The sequence below is a fragment of the Microtus ochrogaster genome, chromosome 19, assembly GCF_000317375.1.
Source record: "Microtus ochrogaster isolate Prairie Vole_2 chromosome 19, MicOch1.0, whole genome shotgun sequence".
In the NCBI taxonomy this organism is placed as follows: domain Eukaryota; kingdom Metazoa; phylum Chordata; class Mammalia; order Rodentia; family Cricetidae; genus Microtus; species Microtus ochrogaster.
Genome location: NC_022021.1, coordinates 6,458,445 through 6,468,069, shown reverse-complemented (window position 1 = coordinate 6,468,069; position 9,625 = coordinate 6,458,445). Strand labels below are relative to the sequence as shown.

At 44.1% G+C, this 9,625-nt stretch overlaps 1 protein-coding gene across 1 annotated transcript in view; it reads left to right on the top strand.

Annotated features, from left to right (window-relative positions):
• Lhfpl2 (LHFPL tetraspan subfamily member 2) overlaps window positions 1-9,625 on the top strand; it is a 157,026-nt gene that overhangs the window by 62,863 nt on the left and 84,538 nt on the right. The window contains exon 2 of the mRNA XM_005356485.2: window positions 5,556-5,614. The gene's annotated coding sequence lies outside the window, so the exon portion shown is untranslated. The remainder of the gene's footprint in view (window positions 1-5,555; window positions 5,615-9,625) is intronic.

Below are 9,625 nucleotides of genomic sequence, written 5' to 3'. Positions count from 1 at the left end.
CAGGCATACTCTCTAGCAGCTCCACGCTGATACTCAGTGGCAGGCATACTCTCTAGCAGCTCCATACTGATACTCAGTGGCAGGCATACTCTCTATCCACTTCATACTGATACTCAATGGCAGACATACTCCCTAGCAGCTCCATGCTGACATTGCCTTGTTTGCTCCAAGGAACTGTCCCGTCCCGAAGAGTAAAAGGAAGTGTTCATGATTTCCAGGCTTGACTTGGAGTCCACGAGGTCGTGAAATTGAGTCATACTGCACTGTGCCCGAGTGGTAGGGCAGGCACTGTGGAGGGTCAAGTTCCCAGCATTTCACATGAGTGAGCACAGCCAGCCCTTGGCAGCCTGCCATCTGCGTGTTTGGTAGACAGGTTCCTGAAACTCGACACTTTCTGTCTTTCTTTGAAAACCCTGCAAGTTTCAGCATCCCTCCAGTGACTGACCCATTTTTTTTCTTTTTTTAAAAAGCACTCCTCCTCGGCCCCAAGTGTGAGGTTGTTGTGGAATAGTCACAGAACGAACTTCAGCACCTCCTCTACCGGCTCCTTTAATAACTACCAGGCTGAGCGTTGAGCCACGGTTTATGCTTTGGACAGAGAACTGGGGCACTGTTCTCTGTGTTTGTTATGCTGAACTGCCCTTAAAACGTGGAGAAACTTCTCCAGGCATTTGTTTTACCAACAAAGCCCAGTAAAGTAGACTCTGGGTAATTATCCCTTGAGTTGACTTGTGTAAACAGAACCATAGAGAACTTTGCAGCGGGGAATAGAATGAGCCCTTCTTTGTTAGGGAGAAAGGGTAGCCTGTTAGCGTTTAGGAGCCCTTAGCATGTTGTGATGTAGGCCTTTAGTATTTGCCTCCACGCCTCGTGTCTTCCAAGGACATATGAATATGTATGAATAAATATCACATCCTGATCATTGAAGAATTGTCTCACTGAAAATTGACTAGGCTTGGAGTCAGAAAGTTCTAGATTGAGGGCTGGAGAGATGGGTCAGTGGGCAAAGCTCATGCTATGCCAGGGTGAGGACCTGACTCACACCCCAGAGCCCATGGGAAGCCAGGCGTGGCAGTGTATGTCTGTAATCCAGAGTTTTTTTGCAGGCAAGCTGTTGATGAGAGACCCCAAATCAAGGTGGGGTCTGACGCCTGAGGTTGTCATGGGACTTCTACATATGCATTGTGGTACACGCATAAACACACACAAACACACACAGAGTTTTTTATGTAAAGAGAATATCTTATTTTGAAGCCCATATTGTTCAATATAATAATTTTCTGGCTCAGTTTAAATTGCTCACCTTCCTTCTCTGAAAGATGGGAACAATAAATGGATGTGTGCTTTCACCCACACTACGTTATGCGTAGCATGGCTAAGATGAAAATCTGCACTGGACAGGGCCCTGAGTATCTGCTGTGGAATGCCCACCCGCGCCTGGGTGATTAGAGTGAACTAGCTCCGGTTTCAGGAAAAGACTCCCCGTTCAAGGACAGTTACTCAGACCTTCCTTCTCTGTGGCTTCTGTGATCACCAACAGCTGCCTCGTAACCACCTCTGAGACACGCCGGACCAATGTGGGCAGCTCTGTTTATTCCCGATTTCCTTTCTCATTAGGCTGAAATCTATCCTTGTGACTGCCCGGGCGGGTTTCCCTCCTCAGTTTCACAGAGTAACACGAAGCAGTCTGGATTGAGGCATGCCGAGTCTTAGCAATCTGTAAATGAGAAAGGGGTCTTAACGGTTCTGCTTCCTGCCTCTCACAGTTCACTGTGGGCAGTGAATGTGGCTGCCTGTCTCACGAGAGCTGTGTGTGCATGGGTTCAAAGGGCAGCTATTGTTTCTCCTCCTGCTGCCCGGAAGTGGAACAGGGGGCCATGCAGCCCAGATGGAGATGAATGGAAGTACCAACCTTTTAACTCTTAATGTGAATAACCGCAGTGGTTTTCATGTTATTTACAATGCCTCCTGGAATAAATAGTGCCCACGTTTATTGGGCTATAAATAGTTTAAATGCTCAACCAGACCAATAACATATAAAAATGCAGGTGAGAGACTGGTTACTAATGAAGACAGATATTTCCACTTTTTTTACACAGGGTTTCAGCGTGTCTTCCATGCCTTTGTGTGACTGTAGGCTGGGAGAGGGTTTCAGTGTCTCCCGTGCTTTGGTGTGACTGTAGACTTGAGAGGGTTTCAGTGTGTCTTCTCCATGAGCTACGGCATGAAATTCTTGCCACATGGAGCTGCATCTTGATTCCTAGACTATGTCCAGAGGTCAGCTGCTGGAGAGGCAGCCCTGGCTGCGGTGTACAGTGCCCTGCAGTCTGTTCTGACTCTTGTTGCCAGGCAGCAGTGTGACTTGGAGGATAGGATTGTGTTACTCAGAATCGTTATTCCCTCCACTTTAAAATGAGCCTAAATTTTTCTCCTCTTGCCTGTGTGAGTGTTTAAGGATTAAATGTGAAAATCGGTTTGGATCTGAGTGTTAGTGCTGCTGCTTGGGGTTATGTGGCTTTTGGAAGGGTCCCGAAGCCTCACCATTCCTCACCGTGAAGGCAGAGGGGCTAGTGCCTCTCTCAGAGGTTTTGTGAGGAGTGAATGAGTTAACTCCCGTGTGGAATGCAGATGGACAGTTAATGCCTAAGTGTTCATTCATTACCTTTTGTGAGCGTTTGAAGGCTACACAACAGTGTGTTTTTAGTGTCCTGTGTATTTTTCTAGTTTTGTTTTGTTTTCAGAACATATTTTTAAAGACTTTAGGGAGCTGAAGGAGTGGCTAGTCAGTTAAGAGCGTGCATTACTCTTGCAGAGGAAGTGAGCTTAGTTCCCAGCACCCCGAGCAGGCTCATGGCCTCCTGTAACTTCAGCTCCAGGGGACCGGATGCCCTTGTTTAGCCTCAAGAGACCCAGCATTCAGTGCACAGAAACTTACACACAGAAATACACATGCACACATAACTTAGAATAAAATATTTTTAAAAAGAGAGATGCATTTAGAAATGTGGCAATTAAGTAGTCACACAGGGCATACATTCTCTCTCTCTCTCTCTCTCTCTCTCTCTCTCACACACACACACACACACACACACACACCTATACCATCTTCTTAAATACAATCAGCATCTTATTTATCAATGAAACCTAGAGAATTAATTGGCTTGCCTAATATTTCTGAGCCTCTTGACTGGTTGAAAATATGACTTTATCATGAACGTTTAGTTATAACCCCGAGGACTGACTCTGAATTATCTCTTTGTCTTTGGAGCTTTGGGTTGACTGGATTTGTTCTAGGAATGTTCTTTCCCAGCCTTGGGAGTTTGGGAAGCTGTGGGTGGGAACTGGTGTCCCATCCAGTCTTCTCCAGTACTATTGTCTTCTTGAAACTTTGTCCAGAGCTTGACTGGTATCATATATAAAAGAGGGAATTCCAAAAATGTATTTGACCTTTAATGGTGCTAAACTTGTAGTACTTCTGTGTCTCATTTAGGTTTTAAGGAGTATAAAATGTTGAGGAAGGCCTCTCCTTATCAATGGCCCATTCAGAATGGTTTGTTTCACGGAAGGCATATCCAGATAAACACACTGAGGATGACTTACCGTGACTTCCCCTAATAAAGTCATGGGGAATGCTTAGAATGTTGCTAGCAATTAGCTCACAAAGAACCATTGAGCAAAGAAAAAAACTAAGGACTTTATAGATGCAAAATTCTTTTTTGTATTTATTGTTTTATTATGTGAAATCCAGGTTATTGCACAGTATCTTCTTTTCTTAGCTAAAGCTAATTTCCCCCTTTTAAAAAACGGTTATTTGCATTTTCTGTATGTGAGTGTGTTTTACATGCATGTATGTATGTGCAGTGCATGTCTGTAGAAACCAGAAGAGGGCACTGCAACCCCTAGAACTGGAGTTACAGGAAGTTATGAGCTGCCATGTGGGTGCTGGGAACCAACCCCAGTCCTCTAGAAGAGCAACAAGTACATTTAACTATTGACTCATTGCTCCAGTCCACTGAAAAGAGGCCTCTGAGTGACTGCTGGCTCTTCAGGCTCAGGAACAGTTTGGAATAACATGGGCTTTGCTGATCTTAATTTACAGCTGAATCTAGGCATAAATTTATAGCCCGCTATTACATAATTCCATTGTCAACTCCATTTGAAAATTTGATCATAGAGGGCATGTGGACTTCCCATTTCCCTGTTTAGTGGTACAGTGGAAGTTGTGGAATATTTTGTTTGATCACCCTTATATGGAACGTGGTGTGTTTCTTCACTTCTAGTTTTATATTAAATACCTTTGAGCTATAAATTCTTAATTTCTAAATATTTACTTTTATACAATATGACAGTCCCTACATAACCTTTTTATTTTCAGATGAAGAAGTAACTTTAAATTTGCAAAGAAAAAAGATTGATGTTACCTGCTAGCCATTTGGTTTTATGGGATTTTGCGTTAAGAAATGCCAGGTTTCTCTCTAGGGATGTAATGCTTGTGCTCTGCAGAGTAGAAAGAAACCATCAAGAGTAAAACGGTGGGGGCTGGAGAGATGGCTCAGTGGTTAAGAGCATTGCCTGCTCTTCCAAAGGTCCTGAGTTCAATTCCCGGCAACCACATGGTGGCTCACAACCATCTGTAATGAGGTCTGGTGCCCTCTTCTGGCCTGCAGACATACACACAGACAGAATATTGTATATATAATAAATAAATAAATTAATTAAAAAAACAACAAAAAAAAAAAGAGTAAAACGGTGTGTGCCAGGGCATTATTCCTTAACCCTGGATCTGTGAGAGTCAGGAAAGCTCTCTGCTTTAACAACAGGTTCCTCATTTGTTAGTGGGCATAGTTGTGGGCAAGCCTGGGAAGGTTGTAGTATAGTAACAGTGTAAGAGGTATAATACATTTTCAAGGTCTATGATATTTTAAAATTTGTCCATTTATGTTTAATGTATCAAAGCAGTGCTGGACAGACAATTGGGGATCTATGTTTTCCTGGGTACCTCATTTTCTGAAGGTTACCTAAAAGACATTGAAATGACCAGAAGGAATACTTGACTTCTGATTCTAAATAATTCCTCCCCAGTAATTTTTGTTATGGTTTTAGTGTTCATTTTCCATTTTCCTGTTATTTTTCTTTTTAATATCTTTGTGCATTTAGCTTTAAAATAAGTTAGAGTAGCTGGTTAGGATAGGTAACTCATAATTTCCTATTCCTTAGTTTCTTTCTGGACTCCCTGTCTGGCATCTAAAGTGATGGTATTTGTGCATGTGTTTTGAAGCTGTTCTCTTTTATGAGGAGAAAGGAAGGGATGTGAAGTGGTGTATGGTGGACTGCACATCTCTCCCTGCCCTCTCTTCGCCTGTGGTCTGTACCTTGGCTTAGTGATTTTCCCTCCCCAGGATGAAGGGGCTGTGCTCCAATTCAAGTTGACTGTTAATGTGGGAATCAGTATTTCAAGAAGCAGCACACATTTTAATGAAATATAAAATTGCATGGCGAGGTACTTTAAACAAATATCTAATGTTTTGTTCAATTTTTTCCATTTGTCTCTACAGGTGCTGCTTTTCTGAAGTTGCTCACCGGGGCTTCTCAGCATTGCTGCAGAAATAAATAGGTAAATGACATCAAAGGTCCTCATTGTTTGCTTCTGTCTGTTTTCTTTTCCTCTTAGTTATGTAACCCAGGTAGTCTTGAAACTCTCAGAAATCCTCCTGCCCCCGTCCTTTGTGTTCTAGGATGGCAGGTAGGGGCCATTGTCCTGGCTTGATGCTGTTGTTGTTGGAAGTATTTTCCAGGCAGGAAACATTTTGAGAAAGGAATAACTTTTTACATTTTGGAACCTTGCCTGCTATCTTAGTAACTTTTGTATTGCTGTGATAAAGCGCCATGATCAAAGCGACTTGTAAACGGGAGTTTATTTGGCTTACGGTTTCAGAAGGTTAGAGTCCATGATGGTGCAGCAAAGACATGGCAGCAGCGATGAGTGAGAACGTACATCCCAATCTGCACATAGAGGCAGAGGGAGACGGATGAGCCTGGCATGAAAGCCACGCCTCCTAATCCTTCCCAGACAGTTCCACCAGCTAGGGACCAGCATTCAAACATAGGAGTCAATGGGTGTTTATTCTCATTCAAACCACCCTGCCCAGTAAGCACTAGGCTTGGTGTACCCCTTGGTTAGCCTCAGTCATTATCAAGAACTCACTTATTGAAGTTGAATAAACAGCATTGAATTTAATTATTCAAATGTTTTCTCCAGTTTGGATCTGCTTTGTTCTGTCCCTGCTGAGGAACAAGCTTCAGAGATCTGCATTGTGGGAACAATCTTTCCCTTTTACCCACTCTGTAGACCGTTTCAGTTTCTGTATCCCAGAAAGGCAAAGTGGACATGGCCAATTTAAATAACCCAGATTTATTACTTGATGAGCACTCACACCGAGAGATTGCCAGAAAGTTGGAAATGATTCGGTCGCAGGTGATTAATGATTGGGTAGATTTTAATTTGTAAAGGTCACCTTTGGAAAATATTAGCAGTAGAGGTTGACTATAACCCCATGCAGTACGCATTCAGGAATATCAAGGAAATTGGTAGTTGAATAACTTGCTAAAGATTGATCCAGCTATGTTTCTCAAATGGGAGCGACCTGTTGACCTCTGTTCTCTAGGGGTCATGTTAGTGTTATAACCTTGGCAATGAGCTCAGATCAAAGCAGCCAGCGGATGATCCAGATTCCAGTCCAGCCGACGACTGTCCAGTAGGGTCCGCTGCATGCGCAGGGTTCATACGGGACATTCCTACAAATGTTATCCCACTTGTAGGGAAGCCATTGCTCTGGCTTTCAGATTTTGAGAACGGAAATATTTCCCCGTGCTCCATTTTGGGGTACTGACTTCTCGAGTGCTATTAGTTTCCGCCAGTAGTGCTGCTCAGGGGCCTGGGGCTCTTTGTGATGAGAACTGCAAACACTTGTGGGTTGTGAAACAGCTTGAGCAGCAGCCTGCTCATGGGAGAGCAAGGGCGAGGTGGTGTCTTGGGCAGGGTTAGTGTTTGCCCCTTATCAAACTGCTAATCCTTAAATATCTCTTCCGTATTGATTTAGTGGAGATGGGAGAAGCTGATTATTAATTTCTATTAATAAAAATTATTAAACCAGGCATGTTAGTAGATACCTGTAATCACAGGAAGTGGAGGCAGGGAAGAAGAAAAGTTCAAGGTCATTCTTGACTACGATGACTTAGAAGCTAGCTTGGCTACTTAAAGCCTTCCTCAAATATATGTATAAACACCACACACACACACACACACACACACACACACACACACACACACACACACACACGTTGTTCAGATCCAGAGTGTCACATCAGTCAGGTGATGGCAGTAAGATGGGCATGGGCGGTGAGGCCTGCGTTCACTCATAACATTCTACAGGGAGAACATGCTCAACAGGAGAGGTCTGGGCTGTGAGGAACCAGTAAGTTTCCGCTCTGTTCAGAGGGACCATCTGTGTGAGTTCCCAGCAACAGGAGCCAGACCGTGCTGCCTACCACGCAAGGAGTCATTTGAAAACCCTGGCCAAGTGCCCCACATCTTCCATGTGTTCTGCTGGTGGTTTGGTTTCCCCATTGTGAGATGTCACCCTGGATCACGGCCAGGATGGCCTGGTTAATCCTGCCCCGGGGAAAAGCCAGTTCCATTTGGCAGAAACGTGAGGGGCCAAGTCGTGGTTGCCCTTGAGATTCCCCCTCTAAACCAGCCGCCTCTGTGTCCTTTATGTTAGTTTTGATTGTGAGTTCATCAGAGACCAGCAGTGCAAACTTCATCAGTCAGATGAGAACAGTCGTTCGGATCTAGGGATATCAAAACTGAGGAGAAATGTGGTTTTACTTCCTGCTTCCTACATTCTGTCTCCATGACAGCAGGTTTCTCTTGAGCAGAAAAGACGATTGCAGTTTGAGGCAACTCTGGACATCAACTGTCCTCAACATATGTGCCCCTGTACTGGACACACATGGGCCGAAGTCCCAGCTGAGGGGCTAGGTGGCTCTGTAGGCAGGTTCCTGAAGTCCACCTCTGTACTTGGGAAAGGCTTCTTCATTGTTACTGGAAGTAAATAGGTAGTCGTGTATATGGAGAAAGTCAACCAGTGTCCCCTACCTGATTCCCTGACATCATGGAGAGTTGTTTGAATATGGAATCTGAAAACCAATATTTCCAGCCTCTCACTGAGACTCTTTGGACAAACTTCTCACCTCTCATACTCGTTGATAGAGAGGCAAGGTATCCCTACTCTGCTCTGCTTCTACCCTGAGGGAATTGTGGGAAAGCTTTGAAGAGGGCAGGTTCAAGTATGTGGCTAACATCAGAGGACTTCTATTGGCAGCCCTTAAAACAAAACAAAACAAAAGGCAGACCTTCCTGTACCGTACCGCGTGTCTGCCACAGATTGAAACACAGACACGGTTCATCCTTGAAACAAGAATGCCCCTTTATTGTGTTCCAGGGCAGCTTATCTAGAGCTTCTCCTTGACTAATGGCCATGCCCTAGCTTTCGGGACTTTTCAGCTGCAAGCCCACCAGAAACCACTCTCCTGCCATCAGGAACTCATGAGGGTCTCGTGCTCAGAGCAGCTGCAAGCACAGGAAAATAAGTTGTTTACTCTGGCAAGGAAGGGGGTCACAGAGAATTCAGGGTCTGATGGTTTGCAGTCCCTAATACCTACTGGGCTTGAATCCTTGTTTATTATTAGCTGTGTAACCTTGACCGAGTTCTTGACACCTTGTCTAGTTCTCCCTGTGTCTCAGGCTGTTGTTAGAAAGGCAGTAAGGTGCAGTATGTATGCCCAGCAGGGTGTACAGAGCAGACACCTAGTAAATCTTAAGAACAGTGTCATGGCGCAGGAAGGGGGAAGAGTCATGACTCAAAGTCTCCACAGTTTGAAGTCCCTTGCAGTACCTGGTTATGTTCATTTGGCCCAGGGCAGAGAATCTGGATAGAAGGAGGTGATCAGCAGGATGCTGTCTCTGTAGATGGCACAGTGAGACTTGGTCTTCCTGGGTTTTCCTCCTGGTTGGAACTGAATGAACCAGAGTACAAGTGATCAGCCTGGCGCTGGCTGGTCCCCATGGTAGCCACACCGCACACTCAGCTGAGCCCTTGAGAAAGTACCAGTGCCACTGAGGCACTGAATTGTTTGATTTTATTCACTTTTCATTATTTTAGAAGTTAGCACTGATGGTTCTTATTGGAAAATCTTTCAGTGCCTCGAGACCAACTTGGGAAACCAGAGGTGGTTTCTCAACTGAAAATTTGGTGACGAATGTTTCCTTAGCTGGAAGAGTGGCTCTTCCTTGTGTACTTTTGGCTTACGCTACTGATGTTCTAAACTTGCAGCCGCACAATGTAGAAGTCATTTACATAATTAATCTGGAAGTCGTTAGAGGAGCAGAGAAGTGTTTATTTAGTAAGAGAGGGTTTGACAGCTTCCTTCCTTTACCGAGCATGAATTGAGCCAAATATATCATTTCCATGACAACGATAGTCCTCCTCATGGTTTGAAAAGCACGGTGAAAATTGTGAAATACATAGGCACTTTATTTTTTTTATTTTTTATATTTTTTTAT